Raw genomic sequence first — 24,836 nt, 5'->3', positions numbered from 1 at the left:
GCAGAGTGAGACTTCATCTACCTCAGGGTGACAGCCGGATTGGGCAGAGGAAGGACAATAACCAGTCTCCTGACAGTTTTAGAGAGTGCCCCCTTCACTGATCTGGCTCCTTGAATAAGGAGGTGGGCTAGCCACTCACTTCAACATGATAACTACAGGGGAAGGGAGACTGAACATCAGACATCTCCATCCCAAAGATTCCAAGGATAAGTCATGGGTGGTCCAGGATCATGTAATTAAGTGGGTTTATTAGCAAAAGGAACATAGGAAATATATGAAAATTAAGAGGTGGGGAATCTGGATCACTGCAAATCTCTGTGATTATCTTGGCAAAGTTTTGGGGGAAGAGTAAACATATTCCCCTTCAGTATCAAGGAAATGCTACTTCCCATCCTTCTGTGAATCCTTAAGTCCTTTTCAAGGACTGGGAAGCTTATTGGAGAATCAATATGATGTGATTAATGAACACAAATCAGAACTGAAGAATCCAACAAGGTTAGGCTCTTTTGAGGAGCAAGATGATAGAAGATGAAGAAGATATTTTCTTTTGGGCGAAGTGAAGGGATACAGGGTGTGAGGAGAGACAGAATTTGCAAATTACAGAGCTTTTCCTTTTTGATCCTGACTTACATTTACAGTGTCTGATTGAGGAATGGAGGATGAATCAGACAATTAAAAGAGGTGATGAGTAACTGTATGGAGACAGGGTAGCCTCATTAGTAAGAGAAGCCTTAGACTCTTAGACAGCTTGACCCATTAAGGATAAGATCTCAGAGTAAAACTCCTCTAGAAAAAAAAATTCTTATTGCTTGAAATTCACTCTCTCTCAACTGAAGGCCCATGCTTTAGGAGTAAGGGCCTTAGACAATGTTCCTTGTTGCCCCACCAAGGGGAGGTAGAACTAGAGTGCTCACATGACCTGAGCCTTACAGAAACTTTTTTATGGGTGACTGTCCCTAAGGTGCCAGCAGAGGTGCTCTGTCCCTGCAGAAAGAGAAAGGTTGGTGTACTGAAACCTGTCAGGCTGCTCAGCAAATAAACAGTAAGGCCCGTTTAATGCACCGCTCACCCTGAAGAGGGAGCAAGATTGCTGAGGACCAGAACAGTTTGGAAAACTTGTGAAATACATTGTCTGCACTGAAGTAGGAGGAGAAGCAGGAGCCTGAGGTCCCAACATGCCTGATGAGGTGAGCACAGGAGGGTGGACACAAAACCCAGGGCCTGAGATGAGCCTGATGGTCTGCCAACACTGCTATGGCCTTTGTTATAAGAGTGAAGGGAGACTGAGACGGCTTCTTCCACATGGTATCAAGGGAAAATGAGAGGGGGCATAAAATTTGGCACCAAGAACCTTCCACTGAAGAAATTTGGGGACCTATAACTTTCTGTCATTTGGCTGATTGCTACATGAGGAGGCAAAGGTCTCTACCTGGAGCCCAGGCAGTGCTTAAGCAGAGGAAAGTGCAGGAGCTAGTCTGTAGAGGAAATACAACTGTGGGGTGAGGAAAATTTTTTTTGGAGGCCAGTGACTGGTCACTCAGTTTAGCAAGTCTGTAAAACAGGAGGGATACCCATTGGTCCAGATTGTTAAATAAGTAGGTAAAAAAAAGGAGCCATAGAAATGTTAGGCAATTTGGGAGAATAAAGAGTCACCTTTGAGGCTTTTAATTTCCAATGAGATTTACACCAGGAGATTATGAAGCAGTGAGGGTTTTTTATTTTTTAACTGTAAAAGGCCTCCATAATCAGCCTTCAAGTAAGACTTGGCTGCAACCTTAGCTATGGAGAGGCTGCTGCCTCTCTAAATTACATAAGAAATGGAGATTAAGTAGGAAGGAGCAGCTAAAACGGGAGGGGGGGGCAAACTACGGATCGTGGGCCACATCTGGCCCATAGCACCCTTCCCTCTGGTCCCCAAGCTCCTGCCAGCAACCAGAGGAGCCAGCCCAACTCCCTGGCAGCACGGCGGGGTGGAGGCTAGCCCTTCTGCTCCCCTCCCTTCCTGCCTCCCTCGCAGTCACAGTTCCCCCCGGTGCCTGGGCAGTGTAGCTGCAGCTCCAGCATGGCGGCACGGCTATAGCACCGCCAGACCTGGTGCTCCAGGGTGGTGCGGTCAGGGGGTGGGGAACAGGGGGCATTCCAGGGATGGGAGGGGCAAGGAGCAAGGAGGGTTTAGGGGGGTGGTCAAGGGCCCTGGGGCCTGCTGCCGGGGACAGGGGCAGAGCAAGCCAGGGCCCCCCTCCACCTCCAGCATGCTTGGTCCTTGTCCCCAGCAGCCAAGCCCAGGCAGGGAGTTAGCCCTGCCCGACTGCCTTGGAGAGCAGCCAAACGAGCAGGGGAAATGCACAGGGAAAGGACTGAGCTCCCCTTTCCCCCATCCCACAGGTAACATAGGGCAGGGAGAGCAGGGAGGGTTGGATAGGGGGCACGGGTCCCCAGGGGGCGGTCAGGGGGTGGGGAGCAGGGGAGATTGGATAGGGGACAGGCATCCTGGGGGGATGGGCAGGGGTCAGAGAGCAGGGGTGTTTGGATAGGATACAGGAGTCCCAGGGGGCAGTCAGGGGTAGGGAGCAAAGGGGCTGGATGGGGGCAGGAGCCAGGCCACCCCTCGCTGTTTGGGGAGGCATAGCCTCCCACAGCCTTCCCTACCTGACCTGCCATACAATTTCTGTATCCAATGTAACCCTAGGGCCAAACGTTTCTCACCCCTGAGCTAAAAGCTCAGGCCAAGCCATATCCTACACAGGAAAATCCCATAGTAGGCTTAAGAAACTCTGAGAGTTAACTTGCAGTATCCTACTCAGAATTCTATTGTTGGCGCCAAGTGTGACTTGCCCTCAGAGGAAACAGGCTGTTGTCTCAAAAGGCCATTCCAGGTTCAGCACATGTGTAAAGTGTCCTCCAAGAACTGAACAGAAACCTAACAGGAGTTGGAATGGGGTGGGATAGGGAGGGAAAGAAGTGGTTGTCTACTACCAGGGTCTTTCACCTATGGCAGCATATTCTCTTAAAAACTGTCCTGTCAACTGTTATGAGAACCCAACTGTGTCTATCTTGGACATCTTTAGGGGTTACAACACAGAGGGACAATTCCAGTCCACACGAAGTAATGCTCAGTGTCAGCATCATCTGCATGATAAAATCCTTGTAAGATCAGAGAAGACTGATAATGGGAAGAGCAACTATCTGCATGACTACCTTACAGTAAAATCCTTGCAGGACTCAGAAAGTGGTATTTACATCCTGTGGTGCCATTTATCAATTATAAACTTTTAGGGAAAAATATTCAAATTGTGTTAATAAAACTGTTAATTTCCAAGTAGCAAATAAAAATTGCATTATTTAATACATGAATGTAATGCTGGGGAAAGGAAAGGTCCTAGAGTGGTAGCACTCCAAACTAAAGTCTTCTGTTTACCCACAAAATATGTACAGCAGTGAATGCTCCTGCATGACTTAGAAATATGCCATTACTAATCGTTAGGCTGAGCTATTCAGTTCCCCCTAAATGAAAGAGGTTCAAACAGTCATCCCCATTAAATAAATCTGTAGCAAGGTGCTTAAAATGGCTGTCAAACAAAGTTACTATAATTCCATTAGACACAGAGTACTGTACCTCATCATTAAAGAACTACATATTAGAAAAGCCAGCTAGTTCACTACAGTTAGGTACCTAAGAATTGGAAGCATAAGGTCATGTTCTGCTTTGTCTACCTGTAGACAATGAAGTAGATTTCAGTCAGGTAGGTTCTGTCAAGCAAACTAGTATATAAGGAAAGGGCTTCAGCTTCTGAACTGTGTGTAAAATCTCAAACTTTCCATTGTGTGAAAAGTAAAAATTAGTAATTTTGAAAGTTTACTTGGGTCACAAAATGTAGGACAAATTCAGATTTTACCAGTAGATTTTTGTAAGTATTTGCCTGAATCGTACATTTTCCACTACCAAAAACAGCTATTCCCAAACACAAGTATTACAAACCCAGGACATTCAGAGTTAAGGTTAAATTTAAAAGAAATCCAAACATGTTAAGATATATAAATGCATAAATAAAGCAACCAAACAACTTTAACTCTGACTTGTGGTGAGAAAATCAGGTGAGCAGGGGGTGGGGATGGGGTAGGAAATGGAAAAATATAGTGTCTTTAAATATCAGTTTAATCTATCTGGAACTACAGATACTGTTGTGCACTAATCATAAATGTGTGGTTATTGCATGGCATTGTTTAGGTCAGGGTTAAGATTGTTTGGGTGCTTTGTATATACATTTCTATACCTTAACATGTTTGGATTTCTTTTGAATTTAACCTTATCTCTGATTTTCCTCGATTGGTAATACTTGTTTGGGAATAATTGCAACACCAGTGTAATGTTTTTACCCTTAAGTTGTTGAGATGTACAAACTTTAAATCCATGTTAATATGGCTTTATCTGAGAATCAGTACATGCTTTCAAATCTGCATAAAATGCCTGCCCACCCCCACAGGGAGAGATTTTATTTTGTCAGAATGGCAGGGAGCAAACAGCCCTTTGAGTCCTGATGGGCAGGAAGAGTGGAAGGCACCGGTACCTTTCACTGTCCCACAGTTAGCAGTGTGTTCAGCCCCCTACTTCTGCTCCCATCCTCATAGGCATGAGAAGTGTGTACATTGTGGGCTTGAGGGGGCACTGGGAGCGGGAGAACTATGCCTCCAAGTAAGGCTGTGACTGGCCAGTCTGAGTGGAGGTTGCAGGAGTAGTTTAGCTCCTGCCTCAGCTCCCTCTAGGGATAAAAGGTCTCTTTCAGGACTGCATGGCCATTCAGCCCTCACGGAGTTGTACTCATCCATCCCATTCTTGATGCCTGTAGCTTGGCTGGATTTCCAGGTATGCTGTGGGCCTAGCCAGATTGCCTTTTAGGATATCAGGAAGGGATTATCCCTGATGGATCAGATTGGACCATGTTGGGTTGTGTTCACTTGGGCTACTGTCCTCAGCCTGGATTGGCTTGGGACAAAGGATGTTTTAAGTCTTGCACAGACCAAGTCATTCTCAGGGGCACCCTTATCCCTCACACAAGGGGAAAAGTATTGGGGGTTGGGCTGTGTTGTCATTTCCTCTCACTCTTGGTTAAATTGGACGGTTTTACAGCACCATTCTTGATTTGTATTACCACAGTGCCTGGGAACCCTAGTGCTGGACAAGGACCCCATTTTGCTAGGTGCTGTACTAACACAGAACAAAAAGATCATCCCTGTCCACACATAAATAACTACCTGGTATTCTAAGGGGGCATTTTCTGTCAGAGAAATGTAAAGAGACCTTAGGGTAGAAGAGACTCAGCCCCACAATCTTTTCTTTGATAGAAAAAAGATGAGACTTCTCTATAGATTTTTTTTCTAAAGACTACAAAACTATTATTTTTCTCTGATTCACAGATCTAAATGGGTCTGATTATGTAAAAAGCTGATAGGTACATGGTAATAAAAATACATTTAGTTTTAAGTTTAAGAAATTCCCATATATAGTACTTGAATCATAAGTAGTCTATATACACCAATATGCCACATGTCTGAGCCTTGGAATGCAAATACAAACCCGGGCTTGTTATCAGGGTCAGCTCCAGGCACCAGCGCAGCAAGCGCATGCCTGGGGTGGCAAGCCGCGGGGGGCAGCCTGCCGGTCGCTGTGAGGGTAGCAGGCAGGCAACTTTCGGTGGTGCGCCTGCAGGAGGTCTGCCAGTCCCGTGGCTTCAGTGGCAATTCATCAGCGGGGATGCCGATGGCACGGCACTGGCGGACCTCCCGCAGGTACGCCACCGAATCTGCGTGACCAGCGGACCACCCGCAGGCGTGCCGCTGAAAGCCGCCTGCCTGCCGTGCTTGGGGTGGCAAAAAACATATAACATGCTTGTTATACTTCATTTTATCTGTGTTGTTGTAGCTGTGTAGGTCCGAAGCTATGAGTGAGACAAAGTAGGTGAGGTAATATCTTTTACTGGACTAACTTCTGTTGGTGGAATGTACAAGCCTTTGGGCTACAAAGACCTGAAGAAGAGCTCTATGTAGCTCAAAAGCTTGTACTTTCCACCAAGAGAAGTTGGTCCAATAAAAGATATTATCTCATCCACCTTGCTTCTTTTATTTTAACTGGTATTTTCATAATACTTGCATATCAGGTACACTGTGCATACTTAGACTATCCAGTGTAAAAAATAATACAGTATTTTAGACAGTCACTGTACAGATGTAATTATTGAGGAAATATGATTCACAGAATGATAGAAGGGAGCACAAAATACAGCTTTCACCACATGTGCATTCATAATAAATACATTACCACGAATTTGTGGGCACTGGGAAAAATACACAATAAATAAAATATTAAAGAAGAATGCCATTTCCAATCAAGTCAGAGCAATGTTATGTGTAATAAATACTCTTAAAAACCCAGGGAGAACTAAATCATTAGGCAAATGATAATTGTCTGGCAGACCACAATAACAACAAAGTGGTCCAGAAGGTGAAATGTACTTATTACATAGACAAGTGACTAACTTGCACTTACAAAGTCTGGGTTCATTGACTGACCAACAAGTCTAACCCAGTGGGCTCAAAAATTGCCTCCTAACTTAGGCCCCAAATCAGCAAAGCACTTGAATATGAACTGTAGGCATGTGTGTAAATAAACGGGATTTAAGTATGTGCTTAATTGTAGAAATATGCTTAAGTGCTCTGTTGAATCAGGTCCTTAATATTGTAGTGAATACAACTGAATGGCAGAAGCGAATGATTTCTCCAGCTGGTCTTCAACATTGCTAAATTTATTTTCTAGCTCCACTCACTCAGTTGTGAGTCTTATGCACTTTTCCCAAAGTGCAGCATGAAATGCAACTATTGTTTGGTGGTACTTACTGTACGAAGGACAAGTGAAATGACTAATACCAGGTAAATTAAAAAGAAATGCATAGATCCATAACATATATATGACTACAACTTTACATATATGCAATTGAATATAACAACTTGTTCCGAACAAACTAAAAAATAGATAATTGGGACATTCATATTTTCTCATGGAATAATCACGTGTCATAGCCAAGTTTTCCCTTGAACAAGTCGCTTTACAATGTTTTTTTCCTAACTTTCATAAAATTAATACGGTAATTACATACAAAACAGCGAAACTTTGAAGGAACAAATTCCCAAAGCTGAAGCAGAATATAGTTTTTCAACAAAACAAATGAGAGAAGGCAATGAATTTAAAAAGGAATTATTGCACTTGGACTGTACTTATATAATTAGTACTAGATCATGGCTTTTAAAGACATGGACCATGTAGGAGGTTGAGCGTAGATGTACAGCACCAGCATGCAGGAGCATAGCATCAAGTCCATACTCCAAATGTATGCAAAATATACTTCACCCGTAGGTAGAACCAGCTTTGCTGGCCAGTTATAGAAGGTAGGAAGCATGGCCATAGTACTTAGACAAATCTTGTGCTGTCCTTGGTGCTACTATAGGCTCTGGAATCCTTGCTCTCTCTAAGCTCCTTGTGCACTCTCTCCATCCATGGTCAGGCAAAATCTAGTATTGACGCATTTCCTAAAATGTGGAAGGTACAAAATTCAGAGTGGGTAAGCTTGTACCTTGAGTCCTTATTTGTGGAGAGATGAAATTATGTTTCTGAATGCATCAGCTTTAAATGCATGGGGCTCAACGTCCTCTTTGTCCAAGATCTAACTTCATCTCAAAGCAGGGAGTGTTATCTGTCTCTGGGAAGAGGTTTCCTACCTCTTCAGAGCTGCCCAGAAATTTGAGACATCAAATGGCAAGAAACTGCCTTCCCCATCACTCTCTGATATAGGAAGGACTGGGGAAATGAGACAGAGGAACACTCCCTGAACGTAATGTCTAGAGTGGTCTCTTCCTGCTTTGACTGACCCTAAGAGTTCTCACCTGCCTAAAGGAGATCCTCTTAGAGAGGTGGAAGACAAGTAGGCGCCCCATGAGGGCTGGAAGGCAGGACTAAGCTCTGCTTCACTTCTCTGCTTCAGTCATGGTGTCTTCCATTTTAGACAGGTCATTGCCTTGTATCTGCCTAAGAAGGAAATTCAGTGTTCTGTAACGTACTATTGAACACAATCAAACTGGTCATAGATGAAAAACTGTGTACTGAGCAAACAGGCTTTAGATAAAAAAGACTGTGTATAGATCGCATCTTTACCCTGATGTAGGCATAGATTTTGCTGGACATGAGTAAACTTGCATATGTCTTGATTTGAGTGCTAAATTAAGCTGTAAACAAGGGTGTGACAGATTGTGTGATGGAGACTGTTTTTGAGCTAGTTGAGATAAGTAGGAACACCCTGAATGGATAAGCTTGAAATGTAGGTAAGGTGAGGACATAAGTGATTGGGCCTTACATGATCCATACAATATTCAAACCAATTAGATATAAGACATATAAATGTTAGTAGCTAGGAAAAATATATACAAACTGTGTATCGTGTGACATGATTTGGAATTATGGTTTCACCTTGAACTTAACCCCCCTGCTTCTAAGCCTGTATAACATGGGCATAGAGCTGTAAAATAAAATAACTTGCTTATGAGCAGGAGTTGAACTGAATTTTGTTATCTCATAAAACTGGAAAAAGTGTTCTCCGGAACTGGACGAGATGTTCTGGATAAGCTGAGTGGAAATGGTCTCAGAGGGAATCATAACACCTGGGATGACTGATTGAGAAAGGGCTTGCTTACCAAAGAAGATCAGTCTTGAACCATCTAGATTTCACCAAAGCTTTCAACTATATTCATAGAGAATTGCTAGGGAAGATATTGTGACAATATGGACTTCTTAGAAAGATAGTGGCAGTGGCTAAGATGCTGTATGAAGGTTCAAAATGCTGTATAAAGACAGAAAGTGCAGAGACCAACTGGCTTGATATTGTCTCTGGAGTAAGACAGTGATGCATCTTATCACCTCTCCTCTTCTGCATTGTGATAGATTACATAATACAGACATCAACATCAAAGGAAGATACAGGAATTACGTGGAGTAGATGAAAACTTCAAGATCTCTACTTTGCAGATGACATTGTTTGGTTGGACACAGATGATGATGTTAGGAAAAAGGCCATTAATCAATGTCAAATGTGAGGCCGCCAAAGTAAGATTAAAAATCAGCTGAAAGACAGCAAAAATCATGAACATTGAAAGAGGAGTCAGCAATGATGATGTATATGTGATCGATAATGAAGAATACAGCATGGTTAACAAGTCTGTATATTGTGGAAGCAGAATTTAGTACTGATGGCTAACTCCATAAGGAGATCAAAGCAAAAATTGGGAAGACAAGTAGTTCCTTTTCAAGACTGGCAAATATCTGGAAAAATACGGAGATTCACACAAGAAGCAGGATAAAGTTATACAATGCCATTGTGATCCCCACATTGTTACACTGTTCTGAAACTTGGCAAGTGCTAGAAACCCACATAAGAAATTTAATGCATTCCATCAGAGATGCTTGTGAAGAATACTTGGTGTCCACTGATAGGATAAAGTAACCAACGCTGATACGTTACAAAGGACTGTCCAGCAGACTGTAGAGACAATTATTGGAGAAAGAAGGCTGAAGTGATTTGGATATGAAAAGTGGTATGATGTCAAAAAACTGTATTCCTAGACAATCTGTTGATTGGATACTACCAGGCTGAAGACAGAAGAGAGGAGGAGAAAAGATGCCATATAAGAAAGATCCCACTGTCATGGTAACAGGCTATGTCATAGCAAGAAACTTGGCAGTAGCCAGATGAAGGTGGAAAGACTGGGTTGTCGCATGTCAGAAAGCACAAAAGCATCTAATACAATCATTCAATCAATCTAGTCTCTCCTCCTCCGTGGGGGAGAGTGAAGGTCTCATAGGGCAAAAGGGACCAGCTGCAGAGGACATCATGCCTGCTACATAGTTGCAGAAGCACCTTAGTGTGCTGCACTGGTCCTAGGAGCTATTGTACCATGTAAGAGGGGCTCCATTAGGAGTCAAAAGCATAGCAATTTCTGGGGGCTGTGAAGAGTTGGAGCTACCACAAAAATGTAGCAATGGGGAGCTGCTGGTGGGTTCCTAGCGGAAATTTATTTTAGCTCTTTTTTTTTGTACCTTAAACAGAGAAACCAGGCAGAAACTTCATCATTCCGACTCTCCCTGTCTCTGACTGATTCATTAGTGTCTCACAGGCACCTTGCGTGCCTGCAGAAGTTACTTATTTTAGAGTTATTCAAACTCACTGAAGGCTGATAGCACACTGTCCTTTAGCGCAGTCAAAGCTCAGACTCCTCATCTGTTTCAATGTTCTCAACTAGGAAATATTTCCTCTTCACCCATATCTGAAGAACATACTTTGCCTTTTGACTGCTACTTTTCTGCCCATTTCTTAAGATCAGGTGGTGTCCTCACTAGCTAGTCAGATTCTTGCCTTAGAAAATAGGTTCCAGGCAGAAATTGTTTTACATATGCGGGCTGGATAGTACTGCAAATGCCAAATTTATGCAGAAAACCTTTCCTTTATGCCAGTGAAACATTGAGATTATGTGTCTCCTTATGCTAGATAATGCCACTTGAAACTTATAATATGTGGCAAACCAACCAGAATTGTATTGAAGGAATGGAATGTGTTAAGTCCACAGAAACATTTTGCTGCTATACAAATTAGTTATATAGTCTCAAGTACATGACAAGCTCATTGAGATTTCCATGGTCATCATACGTTGTAGAAGAGGGAAGTACTGCCCACTCACTCTGTATACACACAATCCAGTAGCCAGTGGAACAAAGAGCAAACTAAGAAAAAGTACTAAATCATACAAGCTTCCAATACAACAAGCTTAATTGGCAAGGAATGAACAAGACAAAAATGCATAAATATAACTGAACATCAAAGTGAGTGATGCCTTTTGATGTGGGACAAAAACAAATGAGAAATATTCTATGTATTTATTTTCCAGACAAATGTCTCTGACTGCATGGGGTATGTGTACATCTTGTTAAAGAAATCATCACGTGCTGTACCACAATCCTTCCATAAATACAGATTGTATTAGGATTGTACTTGATCCAGCATCATACCCTGCCACTCTCTTTCCCTTCTTGGGGTTCTCAAAAACTGCACCCTGATTCTTGCTAGTCAAACAATACCCCTTCTTTCACATCTGGTTTATTCCAATAATATTGCATTTGCAATATCAACTTAAATCAAAACAAGTCTTTCTCCAGCTCTACAGTTCATTCAGCCACTTTCTAGACTGAACAATTCTTTCCTGTAACCCAGGTCCTGCTGCCTGGCCTTTCTTCAAGCCTCTTCATCATAAGGCTCATCGCTGTTGGTAGCTCAAGTCAGGCCTTTGTGTCTAGCTGGTATAGAGAACCCCTTGCCCTCTCTGATTCTCCAGCTCCTGCAGTCATGACACCATGCTCTCCCTCCTCAGAGGTCTTTCTTACCCCCCAAACTGAGCCGAGCAAATTCCCTCAATTGGTGGAAGCAGCTAAAAAGACACACATGAAGCTGAGCCCAATTCCCTTAAGTAGGTAATCCATCCTGTGACAGTTCAATACAATGATTTGCAAATATCATATTCCAAAGCCTACAAATGCCTTTTTGCAAAACTCTTTTTGAAATAAACCCAATATATATACATCCTTTTAATCTGCTGAAATACTGGTTTTAGTCAATCACTACCTGCATGTCCCTTCTCATGTGTTAGAATATGCATTCTCTAACAGTATGGGTCAGCCTTATGTCACAAGCCACCTCCCATATAAGTAAGGTTGGAAGAATTAGAGATTTATTTGTATGTGTCATAAGCATCAGTTTCACCACGCACACATAAGCCAAGGAAAAAATATTTCCATTGATGATAACAGAAATTTACAGATAGGCAAACTAAGAAAAATGCTGTGTGAGGATTTATTAAAATTTAATTTAAGGATATTTACTTTGTATATTTTGACATGTGATGTTGACAATTTCTGTTTTAATGGTTATAAAGCTTCAACTTTTTGAATCTCAATGTCTGCTGTCAGTAAATAATTGTCTGACTCTTCCCCATTGTCAGACCCGCAATAACAACTATGAAAATGTACAATAAAAAAATGCTTAAACCCCATAATTTTGAGGAACTGTGAAAATTTTAAATAAAAAAAATTAAAAATGCTTAAAAATAGATATTGATATAGACGTCAAAATTATAAAAAATAAAAATTGAATTATGCCAAGCCTACATATAAGGGTATGTGCTAGTTATGCGATTTCTTTCTCTGTGTAATTCATGATGACATTGCTAAAGTCCAGTTTCTGAATATTGCCAACTTAGTGGTTGGAGACAGACTGTGGACACCTGACTCACGTAAAATAGTTCCTTGCCCTTTGGGTAGTTCCTCTGAGGTCATCGTGACTACTTTTTGAGTACAGTGCTACTAAATGTGACTAAAAGTATTTATTGGAATCTGGTTCTGAATCAAGAATATCTGTTGCAGGAAACAACATAGTGGACTCCACATAGGTTACAGAGCTATAACTGAGAAAATGGAATTTTGAAGTTCAGTAACTGCATAATCAGTGGAAAGTTACTTACAGAAGTATCTAATTTAATTTTCTTTTACTAAGAAAAAGTAAAAAAATGTTATCATTTGTTTTCCACAATATAACTGAAAGCCAACAATTGATGTGTATGTATCAAATATTTTACTATTTATAACTTACTTGTGAAATACGCTTTAATAAAAACTTTATGACCAAACATTGCCTCTTTTTTATATTTGCAATATTGTTAACATAAATAATTTTTAGAGAATCAAAAGTTAGATCTAGATTATAATTCTTTATCTAGTGATATAATCTAAATAATTGTATCTCACTTATTGGATATCTTGTAGAATTTTGTTACTGTTTATTTTTATTTTTTAAAGCCTGAATTGCAGATTAATTTGTAAAATAAATTTGGGCCAGCAATACTTTCTTGTCTTTATACTAAAGATGTAAATATTAGAATCTGATTTATATTGAAGTCATTTGCTTTTCTCCAATAAAAATGCCAATATTAATACCTCCTTGTGGTTTTTCTTACTTCTTTAATGAATGATTCTTTATTGAAATGAAGCATTTACAACTAAGGCTGCAAGTAAGTCATGGAGGTCACGGAAGTCATGGATTCCATCACTTTCTGTGACCTCCGTAACTTTTGCAGCAGCTGGTGGGCCTGGCTCAGGGGCAGCTCAGGTAGCCCCTGCGCCAGGTGCACCGACTGCTGCTGGGGCAGTCTCCCCCACCCAGCAGAAGAGTTTGGGTGTGGGACGGGGTAGGGGGTTGGGGCACGGGATGGAGTGAGGGCTCTGGGTCCCAGGCCACGCACCACTGTCCGCACCCCAGTGGGGATCCCAGGATGTGCCCCACTGCTCAGCACACCTCAAGCACCTAGGCCACCCTCCCTCAGTACCCACGGGCTGCTCTGTGACCTGTCCATGACTTTTACTAAAAATACCTGTGACTAAAACGTAGCCTTATTTATAAATCTAACATTTCATTTTGCCATAGAATTGTAATGAACTAATATACTATGATGTTTTAGGGGGAAAATGATTTCTTAATTGCTGCAGAAAGATATTTCATCATAGTTGTCTCTTATGAGGTCAGCAGACCCCTCAAGATTTTCTTACACAGCTTTTTACAACTGAGAATGAAATTTAAATCTTAATAGATGTTTTATATTCAAAGATGCTTTCATTACATTGATTTGCTGAAGCAATTGAACAATAACAGCATTTTTGGGACAACTATGAGGTAGAAATTAACATTTCCATGGAAACTATGCTTCAGGCTAATACATGTATTCATCTGTCAATTCACATCAGAGAGAGACATTACAGTGTGAAAGTACAATGACTTGGTCCCCAGAGTCCTCATTTGGCCAAAAAATATTGTATTGACTCATTCTTAACTATTTATACAACTGATGTAAACTTCTAACAGCTACCCTTTAAACCATAATTATTAGATTTATTTAATTGAACTTATAATTAGTAGGTTGATTGAAAATAATTGAGCACTTAATTAGTATCTTTGTTAAAAAGAATGCTCTCAACACGCAATATTTTTCTCTTTCTCTAAAGAGAAATTCATCAGTGAATGAATAGGTGACTTCAATTTACTCTCTTATATATAGTATTATTCAAGCAAAGCATGTGTGTATAAAAATAGAAACAACAGGCCACACACAAAGTGCACTCTGGGACTTTTAGACTTCATCTATACTTGCCTACACCTGCGGTAGCCTGGAAGGTATTTGTATCTACAAGCCACAGCAAAAGGCAGACTGGGTCCAACCTCACTGTGGTGTGTAGCTACATGCGACAGTGAAAGGCTCCAGTGGGGGACAGGCAGCAGCGATATGCTCCAGCAGTTCCCTACTGCCAGAGCCTCTCACTGCAGTGAGGAAAGGCTCTGGCAGCGGGGAGGCGGCAAGGAAAGTCTATAGCAGCTCTCTGCTGCCAGAGGCACTGCTTGAGCATTTAAAGAGCTGTCTATGGTATATACCCTAGGGTTCAGGAGTGTAGGGAACTTTACCCAACTCACCTACCCACTGCCTCACTACTATTTATATCTGTGCTAGCTGGGGGTGCAGTGATGTTACTACATGGCAAGCTACTGCGCTGTAGATTCATACCCTGGCTTGCTGGGCAGTAAAGTTCCATGTAGTCAGGCCCCATGAGATCCCTCATTACAGTGTTATCACATATGTATCTGTATTGAAACCCTTTGCTAGGATAAACTGATATTAATTTCATAGACCTGATTCTGTGTTATAACCTTTCCCTCACTTTGGCATTTCAAGACAATAATTCACTACTAACATATCTTGGCACAAGTTTCTATTTGATAAAATTACACTATATAAGGATTTCAGATATGCAAATTCCTTTCTCGCATATTTATTTTTCTATTCTTTAGGACATTATTTTTCAATACCTTGTACAATTTCTAACAAAGACAAAATCTGAGTGCCAAATTGCATGATAATATTTTTCTTATTTGTATAACCTTTCTGTAAACAAATTCTCCTCTTGCTCTAACACATTTTTATCACTATAGAACTATTAAAAAAAAGGTTTGACCAAGTGAACTAAGTAAGGTGCCACAGGATTCTTTGCTGCTTCTACAGAACCAGACTAACACGGCTACCCCTCTGATACTAAGTACAGGATTGGAAGTAAATAATACTTAATTACTGAACTCCCAGAAATGTAGCAAGGATTAGTTAGTACTTTTATATTTTTTTAGTTTCATATAAATCTGTAGATATGGGGGGGTCAATCAGAGATCAAGGTTAGGACATAAGTTAAAGTGTGACTGAATTAGTGGAACAGAACTCATGAGGCTGATCCACCTAGCAGTTATTCACATCTTTCAGCTAAGAAGGTGAACAACCTATTTGCCCAAACCTGTCAACCAAACAAAACCATTTCTCAATACAGTGGAGTCGCATCATATGTGCATTTAACTTATATGAATTCAACTATATGCACACAATGAGCATATGCCCCGGAATAAGCATGAGATGGGAGAAGTGAATCTGCTGTTCCCTCAGTTGGTCTCAGTTCCTGCGTGCCTCTCATAGTGTGAGCATCTCTCCGCGCTAAGTGTGATTCTAGTGTTTAAAGATACGTATTTTTCGTACGACATGGCCCCTAAACACAAGCCAACTACTTCATCTGGTGCTCAGCCAAAGAAAAAGCGATCTGTTCCAACGCTGGAGGAAAAACTGGCTGTGTTGGACTTATTGAGAGACGGTATGTCAGTCTCCAACGTGGCACATAAATATGGCTGCAACGAATCTAGCATCTGTGCCATCAAGATTCGAGAGAGAGAAATTCGTCAAGCCGTGGCATCAAGTGCTCCAATAACTGCTAAGGTGACAAGCCAGGTGCATGATAAGACTTTAGTGAAGACTGAAAAGGCATTAAACTTATGGCTGGAAGTCATGAACCGTAAATATGTGCCTATCGATGGCAACACATTGCGAGAAAAGGCTCTTAGCACTACGTGCTCTTCAAACCTCCCACCAAAGAGGGACGGCCTTCTGATGAGAAGGAATTCAAAGCCAGCCAAGGTTGACTTAACAGTTTTAGGAACCGCTTCAACCTCAAAAATGTGCAGACTACTGGTGAAGCTGCATCTGCCGATGAAGAGGCAGCAAAAGCCTACCCCAAACAATTACAGAAAATCATAGAAGAAAAGGGCTATCTTCTGGAACAAGTTTTTAATGCCGACGAGACTGGGGTCTTCTGGAAAAAAAATTTGAAATCAGAAAGACAAGCCCCTGGCTTCAAAGCAGCTAAAGACTGTGTGACTGTGTTGTTCTATGGCAATGCGGTTGGACATTTAATAAAGCCGGGCTTGCTCTACAGGGCTGCAAATCCCCATGCCCTGAAAGGCAAGAACAAAAATCTCCTGCCTGTGTTCTGGCAATCAAATAAAAAGGTTTGGGTGATGGCCATATTATTTCTGGACTGGTTCCACAAGTGTTTCATTCCGGAGGTCAAGTGGTACCTCGAAGAGAAAGGACTTGACTTTAAAGTGTTGCTGATTGTAGACAATGCTCCTGGCCACCCTGAGTCACTCTGGTTTGTGCATAACAATGATGAAGTTGTCTTTCTCCCCCCCAATAGCACCTCCATCCTCCAACCTCTCGATCAAGGTGTGATTCGCTGTTTCAAGGCCACATACACAAGGCTTACGTTTTCACAGATACATAGTGCTATGGATGCTGATACCAATCTTAATGTGATGGAGGGTTGGAAGTCTTTCAACATTGCCGATTGCATCACTTATATTAAACAGGCAATGGATGCAATCAAGCCTGAAACAGACAATGCATGTTGGTCAAACCTATGGAAAGAATGTGTGAATGATTTTAAGGGTTTCCCGACCATTGACAAGGAAGTGAAATGCATTGTTCAGGTGGCCCGGCAAGTGGGTGGTGATGGCTTCGTCGACATCCTTGAGGAAGAAATTGAAGAATTAATTGAGAGCCAAAGAGAAACATTGACTAACGAAGAGTTAGAGGAACTGATAAAATCGTCTACAGAAGACGAAGATGATGACGATGAACAGGAAGAGCCAGCAAGTTGGAATCTTCATAAATTTGCTGAAATGTTCCAAGCAGCAAAACACTTGAATGATTTAATTTCTGAATATGATCCCTCTATGGAACGAAGCCTCAAAATCACACATAGTATTACGGATGATTTGAGACCATATCAAGAAATGTTTGAGCAGCTCAAGAGACAACAGCGACAGTTGCCGATCACCGTGTTTTTCAAGAAAAAACAACCAGCAGCAGATGAACCTGGCCATGACCTCTATCTCTCTCTCTTTTTTATGTAATTAAAATACAGTACTGTAAATTATATTTTGCATATGTACTCTTTATTATATACTGTACATTAATGTATATATTATACATTTATACATATTACTGTACAGGGTTGCATACTGTACACAAAACCATGTATACTGTACTTTACGGGCGATTTAAGGGATTTTCAAGGGTAATTTTGACTATACGTGATTTTCACCTTACGCGCTGACTTTAGAACCTAATCCCCGCAACTCCACTGTAGTGTGTTAACAATGAAGTTTCCACCTTTAAAGAGGGCAATGGGCCTTCTACAAGCCTGCACATTATGGCCCTGAAAGCATCCCTATTAAAAATGCACTTAGGCACAGGTTTAAATTTGAAATGAAAGTTAAGCACATGTTTAAATACTTTTTTGAATTGGAGTCTAGTTTATTGACAGTGGAAAGTCAGAGAGGAATGCTTTTTGTTTTCAATTCTTACAATGCTTATTAAATCACAGAACACAACTAAGCTGCAAGGTTGTTTAGGACTTGGTAGGTTTATTTGTGGAAGAATTGGAAAGTTAATTTTGAAATGAAGAGAAGTAGTGAGCTGATTAACCACATCCTGAATCTACCTTGTGTCCCAGAGCTAAAACTGCCAGAGACAGAACTTTAAATCAAGCCAGAAAAGTGAGAGAAATCTTGTAGGAAAAAAGATACTGTCTCCCATGACCTTCTCATAAACGAACTGCAGAAAAATAGCCTAGATGAACCTACTATAAGGTAGGTACACAACTGGTTGGAAAACTGTACTCAGAGAGTAGTTATCAATGGTTCACAGTCAAGCTGGAAGGGCATACCAAGTAGGGTGCTGTAGGGACCTGTCCTGGGTATGCTTCTATTCAATATCTTCATAAATAATTTGGATAATGGCATAGAGAGTGCACTTGTAAAGTCTGAGGATGATACCAAGCTGGGATGGGTTGAAAGTGCTTTGGAGGACAGTATTAGAATTCAAAATTACCTTGACAAACTGTAGATATGGCTGGAAATAAATAGGATGAAATTCAGTAAGACAAATGCAAAGTACTACACGTGGGAATAACCAATTGCACAAATACAAAATGGGAAATGACTGCCTAGGAAGGCAAGTATCAGTATGTTAGTCTGGATCTGTAAAAAGCAACAGAGAGTCCTGTGGCACCTTTAGATCTGTTAGTCTTAAAGGTGCCACAGGACTCTCTGTTGCCTAGGAAGGAGTTCTGCAGAAAAGAATCTGGGGGTTATAGTGGATCACACTAAATATGAGTAAAAAATGTAATAAAATGTGAACATCATTCCGTGATGTATTAGCAGGAGTGTTGTACACAAGACACAAGAAGTAATTCTTCCACTCTACTCAGCACTGATAAGGCATCTACTGTAGCAGTGGGTCCACTTTTGGGCATCAGACTTTGGAAAAGATGTGGACAAATTGGAGAAAGTCCAGAGGAGAGCAACAAAATTGATCAAAGTTCTAGAAAACATGACCTATAAGGAAAGATTGAAAAAAATGTGTTTGTTTAATGCAGAGAATAGAAGAGTGAGGAGGGGATATGACAACAGTCTTCAAGTATGTAAAGGGTTGTTATAAAGATGAGGGTGATAAATTGTTCTCCTTAGCTATTGAGGACAGGACAGGAAGTAATGGGAAGCTTTTATTGCTTCAAAGGACATCTGTTGGGGTAATTAAGCACTGGAACAAATTACCTAGGGACGTTGTGGAATCTACATCACTGGAGGTATTTAAGAAAAGCTTAGACAAACACCTGTCGGAGATGGTCTAGATAATATTTAGTCCTGTCTCAGTGCAGGGGACTGAACTAGATGACCTATCTGAGATCCCTTCCAGTCCTACACTTCTAAGAGAAAAATCATGTACAACCTTAGGGTAAGAGAAGCCACAATTTATCATTCTTTATTTGAGTAAACACATTAGCTATAAGGAAGCGTTCTCCTAATTAGCAAACACACCAGAAGCTAAAACATTTGTTAATTAAATTATGCAAGAATCAGATGGCAATGGCTACTGGAATTAGATTATTTAATATCTGATATACACTCTAAAGAACAGATACTTGCCCTACAGTAACTGTGGTTATTCAAGATGTTGTAGTTAGTGTGGATCTCACTATAGGTTTGCATTTGAATCATAAATGCAAGATTGGAGTCTTTTGAATAGCTATGTCCATCAAGGCTACACAGGTGCTTCGTGCCTTCCTGTGCACCCATTCGAGGGCATAAAAGATGGGGTGGTCACCTCCCTACTTCAATTGCTTCACAATTCAAAGTGTGAGGGTATGTCTACACTGTCCACATGGCAGCACTGTGATGTGGGTTGAGTAGACATGCTTTATCGCCAGGGGAGGGCTCTCCTGGTGATAAAAAATAACCACCCCGAATGAGCAGTGGTAGCTTTATCGCTGGGAGTGCGGCTCCTGGCAATAAAGCACTGTCTATAGTGGTGCTTTTCAGTGCTAAAACTTTTGTCGGTCAGGGTGTGTGTTTTTTCACACCCCTGAATGACTAAAGTTTTAGCACTGAAGGTGGCAGCGTAGACACAACCTGAGTTGCTGAGGACTCTGAAAAGCAGGGATGGAAGGCAGGTCATGGGATCCACATTGACGGCAACATCTGAAAAAATACACAGCTACTCTAGGGTAGCCATTCTCTTTTCTTCATGCCTCAGGTGGAGCCCACTGTAGGTGACTGAAAAACAGTATTCCCTCTGGACAGTGGGAATGAGCAGTATCAGCTACATCTGTCCAATAATGATTTGAATACTACTCTTGCAAACTTGGCATCAGATCTCGCCACCATATCAAGGGTGTAATACTTGAGGGGCATAGTACAGAGGGTTGTTCCACATTGCTGCTTTACAGAGCTCAAATACTGGCACATTTCTGAAGCACACTAAACTTGCTGTATGTACTTTGGGGGAGTGTGCCGTGATGTTTGGAGTGAGTGGCTCACCAGCTGAACTAATACATTACTTGATCCACTTAGAAAGTCTCTATGATCAGACAAGTTGGCCTTTCAATGAGCTGGCTACAGCCACAAAGAAACGAGGAGACAATTTGAAGGATTTGGTCCTATCCAGTTAATAGAGCTAGGCTCTGGAAACATCCAACTTCTCCTCTACTAGTGTTGAATGTGGTTTTGGAAAGAATACTGAAAGATTAATCAACTGATTCAGGTGAAACACTGGACTAACTGAACGATGAACTTAAGGTGCAGTTTCAGAACCACCTTGTCCTTGTGAAAGCATGAATATGGAGGTCTGGCCACGAGGGCTTGAAAATTTGCACCAAGCTGATAGCCACCAGACAGACTGTATTGAGGGTAAAGTGATGTATCAAACAATCCAATAGCATCTTGAATAGAGGTTCCATGAGGAGGAGGATGTTGAGATCTCATATAGAAGTCAGGTCTCTAACAGGTGTGTAAGTATGCAGGAAGTCCTTGAGGAATCTTGATACCATTAGATGTTGAAAGAATGAGTATGAACATATCAGAGCATGACATATTGTTATTGCTGTAAGTGGACTTTGAGCAAAATAAACAACCAATCCAGCCTGTTTTAAGTGCAGCATGACGGTTGAGGGTCTGTGGTATTGGAGCCTCAACTGGGCCCGGATTATGCTGAGCTGACGGATAGAGAACTGCTTCTATATGAAGGAGTAGTCTTCCTATTAGACAACTTCCTGTATTGGATGAGAATTTCTTGAGCCTTCCAAAAACAGTATGTCAATGGTGCTCAACGAGCCCACATCCATACTGTAAGATGTTATGACTGCAGGTCTAGATGTAATATCTCTCTGCGATTCTGGTAGACAGTGTTGTGGCAGATTAGGAGATGGATGGGGTGGGGACACAAATGGACATGTGCAAGAGGTCTCACAGCCAAAATTCCCATCGTCAATAGTTTAGCAATTCTTAGCTGATCACTGGTAGATAGCAGGCTATGAAGCACCAAAACAGCCCTTTAGGAAGAGAGTCTTAAAGTATATAATAGACCCTGACATTTTACTGTGTATTTGGATGGCACCTAGCAGGAAGTATTGACCTTGATAGGATCTACCATAATACAAACCATAAATAATCATCTTTATCACTGTGCACCCTTCCCACTAACAACAATTTTATTAATATAGTTTCTTACTTTCTTCAGGTTTGGGCCTATGAAATCTTGCCAAGTTCTTTCACAGTCATATTGTACATTGCCAGGCGGGATATATTTGCAGAATTTGAATCAAATGCACAAACCTTCAAAGAACATACAGCAGTTCAGTAAAGGAACTGAAGAATGAGGTTTTACAAGAGATGACAGTGGATCTGAGTTGCTCATTTTTCAGAGAAATGTCATTGCTTTGAAACAAAAATAATTAGTGTAGGAGGGAGCATTCTCTACTAGAGCTAGTGTTATGCATGACAAGGCTGGCATGACAAACTGACCTATGATTCACTGGAGCAACACTACAAACAGTTCAAACAATACACTAAACTTCTAATCAGACACACAAAGTATTATCCTTTCATAACGTGAGGACTGAATTGTTTAATTAACTATGAAGTCCAAATAAAGTTTTAAACTAGAAGCTATTGAATAAAGAGATGTTTGAAGGTAAACGTTTCAAGAGTTCATTTCAGAATTAGAATTAAAACTAAACTCAGGCAAATACATAGTAAGGACCAATTCACAGCTTCACTTTGAACTCACAATGAAGTCTCTTGAAGTTTTTTTAAATATAGATAACTTTTTAAACCTAATGAATATATTTTATTATTGTTATTCTTGGGTAACTGTGGTTTATAGTTCTGGCCAGGAGTGAAAGCAGAATGCCAAAGTAACTGAAAGCTAACATACACCTGTTCATGCAGCCCTACAAACACGGTCTCTAACAAACAATAGCTGCAGGCAAGGTGAAAGCCTCACTAGAAAAAACTGAAATGCTAAAGTTATTATGCAAAGGAAATCTAAAGGAAATCTGTGTACTATTCTGAAATTCTGCAGATTCTATTCTCAATTACTGCTCAGCAATCCAGTGAATTTGTGGTTGGACTGGTGTAAGTGGGAGCAAAATTAGGAGGGAGAGGAACATACTTGGAGTTCCCTATAAAGGAGAGGCCACAATGGGCAAAGGGAAGACACAAAAAGGGTGGGTGATTATCTGAATCAATACATTTTGGACTGATGTTTAATGTGGTTCCAATAAAGGGCTTAGGTGAAGGACAGTTTGATGCAGATTTACTGCGGTGGTGGCCATGAACTCTCACAAGTAGTTAATCATTGTCTAAGTGTCACACACACCTCCTGGGTGTGGTGTTCTGTCCCAGCTAGTGGTACTGAGACCACTTAGAGAAAGAGAGAGCATGCAATTAGTGAGTCTGCTCTACAGCCTTAGCTAACAGCCAGTTGGCTTTTAGCTCATGCATTAAGCTCCAGAAGTCCCAAGTTCGATTCCACCCGCCAATGACCGGGGTCTGTTGGCCTTACATAGGGATTCTTCCAGTTACTTTATTCTCAGAGTATTATTTATAAGGGACTTTAAAATGAGTTAGAATTAGAAACAATATATTTTTGATACAAACAAAAGGACACAGCAGCATGGATACAGAATACCTTCAAATAAGGGAATCCTAGAAAAATTATTTAAGAAGTTTGATCTATGCTGTGATTTTGCTATACATCAAGCAGAGGCCAAGTTTTTAGTTTCATAAGGCTTAATCCAGGCAAAAATTGACTCCAGAACTATTTTTCCCAGGAAGATGAATTGACTTTCACTTCTCTAAAGCTGTGGGGGCTAACTGCAGTTCTCTGGGAGAAACCTGCTCTCTTCAGCAGGCATGGACCATGATTAGCCATCCTATACTCCCACCTTTCTCCATAACAGTCTGAGTCTGTGTCTGATCAGGGTCCCCATAAGATTTTGACTTCCGAGGCCCACCTCCAGCAGTTTTCAATTTTGTACGTCTTAGTTGCTTATAGCAAGTAGTCTGTGTTGCCATTATTCCTGAGTATTATCAGCGCTTTGCTTAGATGTGTGTGGGGAGGGGTCTCTAACATTCTAAAATCTGGAGATCTGACAGCTTCTCAAGAAACCAATTTTTGATGATGACTAGGTCTCCGTGACTTTCCGTGACCATTGTGACTTCTGCAGCAGCCAGTGTGGGTGACTCCAGGGCCAGCGCTCAGGTGGCCCTGGGGACAGCCACACTGGCCACTGCTCAGACGGTCCCCCTCCCCCCGAGCAGCGGCCCCCTGGTTTCCTTCCAGCAGCAACCCCCTGGTTCTCCCATCAGAGGCAGGTATAAATACACAACATGAAAAGATATATCTGCCTCTGTATTTTCCACTCCATGCATCTGACGAAGTGGGTTTTAGCCCATGAAAGCTTATGCCCAAATACATTTGTTAGTCTCTAAGGTGCCACAAGGACTTCTCGGTGTTTTTGCTGTTACAGACTAACACGGCTTGTGGCTGAACTGGGGGCTGGAGCTTCCCATGTGATTGGGCTTCAACATTCTCTAAAATCCCACTACTCATGGTAAAATAGCAAGAGTTGGCAATGCTGTAATAAAAAAGAAAAAAATCCCTTCTACCATGTACAACAGAGCAGTTCACAGATGTCTGCACATCCTATTGCACGAGGACACTTTTCTATTGAAAAAAAAGTGGCATTGATACTGTTTCTTTAAATCAATAGCAGGAAGCAAGGCAAGAGAGGTCTGATGTAGGTCCTAGGCAGAAGCTCTGCAGTGAAGCAGAGAGACAGTGTGAGAGAGTAGCCGAAATGATAAAACTGCTTTTCTTATTCTAAAAGAGTTCCTTGTTCAGTGTTAAAAGAAAGTGACTGATTTTTTTCGCTATTGTCACAAGACCAAAAGAGGGGCAGAAGCATTCAGCCAATCAAGAAATCCAAATGTTTTATCAATGAGTAAATCAGATAAGGAATATTGCATTTTCCCATTATAAACTAAGTGGAAAACACAGCAAATGTAATGAATGTATATTAAATATCACAATTCCAGACTATTTCATTGTAGCCATAGTGTAACTCTGAGTGTGCTGGCGTAGAAACTGCATTGGTAAAAGCATATCTTATAATAATGTCATTGCATGAAATGAGCTCATCTAACTTCAGTAGTGTAATAAATGTCTAACTCAGTCTCTCACTGACCTAAATGCAAAGTGCACTCGGAATTAGGTGATGACCAGGACTGGCTTCCTGGGCTAAGGCAGAAGGAGGATCCTTCCTCTCTCTTCTCTCCTGGTTTCACCCAGGACTGCCACAAGATAGAAGCAGCCAGTCCTTTTTATATGGCCTGCAGAGGCATCAGTGGCTTCTGCCTGTTCCCAGTCCTTCTAGCATGCTGGAGTAAAAAGTCTCACTGGTTCCACCAGCAGCTGACCCTAGGAGGCCT

At 41.3% G+C, this 24,836-nt stretch overlaps 1 protein-coding gene across 13 annotated transcripts in view; it reads right to left on the bottom strand.

Annotated features, from left to right (window-relative positions):
- RIMS2 (regulating synaptic membrane exocytosis 2) overlaps positions 1 to 24,836 on the bottom strand; it is a 787,778-nt gene that overhangs the window by 86,088 nt on the left and 676,854 nt on the right. The window contains exon 1 of one of the 13 annotated variants that reach the window (XM_039525815.1): positions 7,463 to 7,583. The exons of the other annotated variants lie outside the window; for them this stretch is intronic. The gene's annotated coding sequence lies outside the window, so the exon portion shown is untranslated. Of the gene's footprint in view, positions 1 to 7,462; positions 7,584 to 24,836 lie in introns of those variants that run through there. 13 annotated transcript variants of the gene reach the window in all.

Source organism: Mauremys reevesii, linkage group 2, assembly GCF_016161935.1.
Source record: "Mauremys reevesii isolate NIE-2019 linkage group 2, ASM1616193v1, whole genome shotgun sequence".
Classification (NCBI taxonomy): domain Eukaryota; kingdom Metazoa; phylum Chordata; order Testudines; family Geoemydidae; genus Mauremys; species Mauremys reevesii.
The sequence above is the reverse complement of the archived record's forward strand: the minus strand, read 5'-3'. Positions and strand labels throughout refer to the sequence as shown.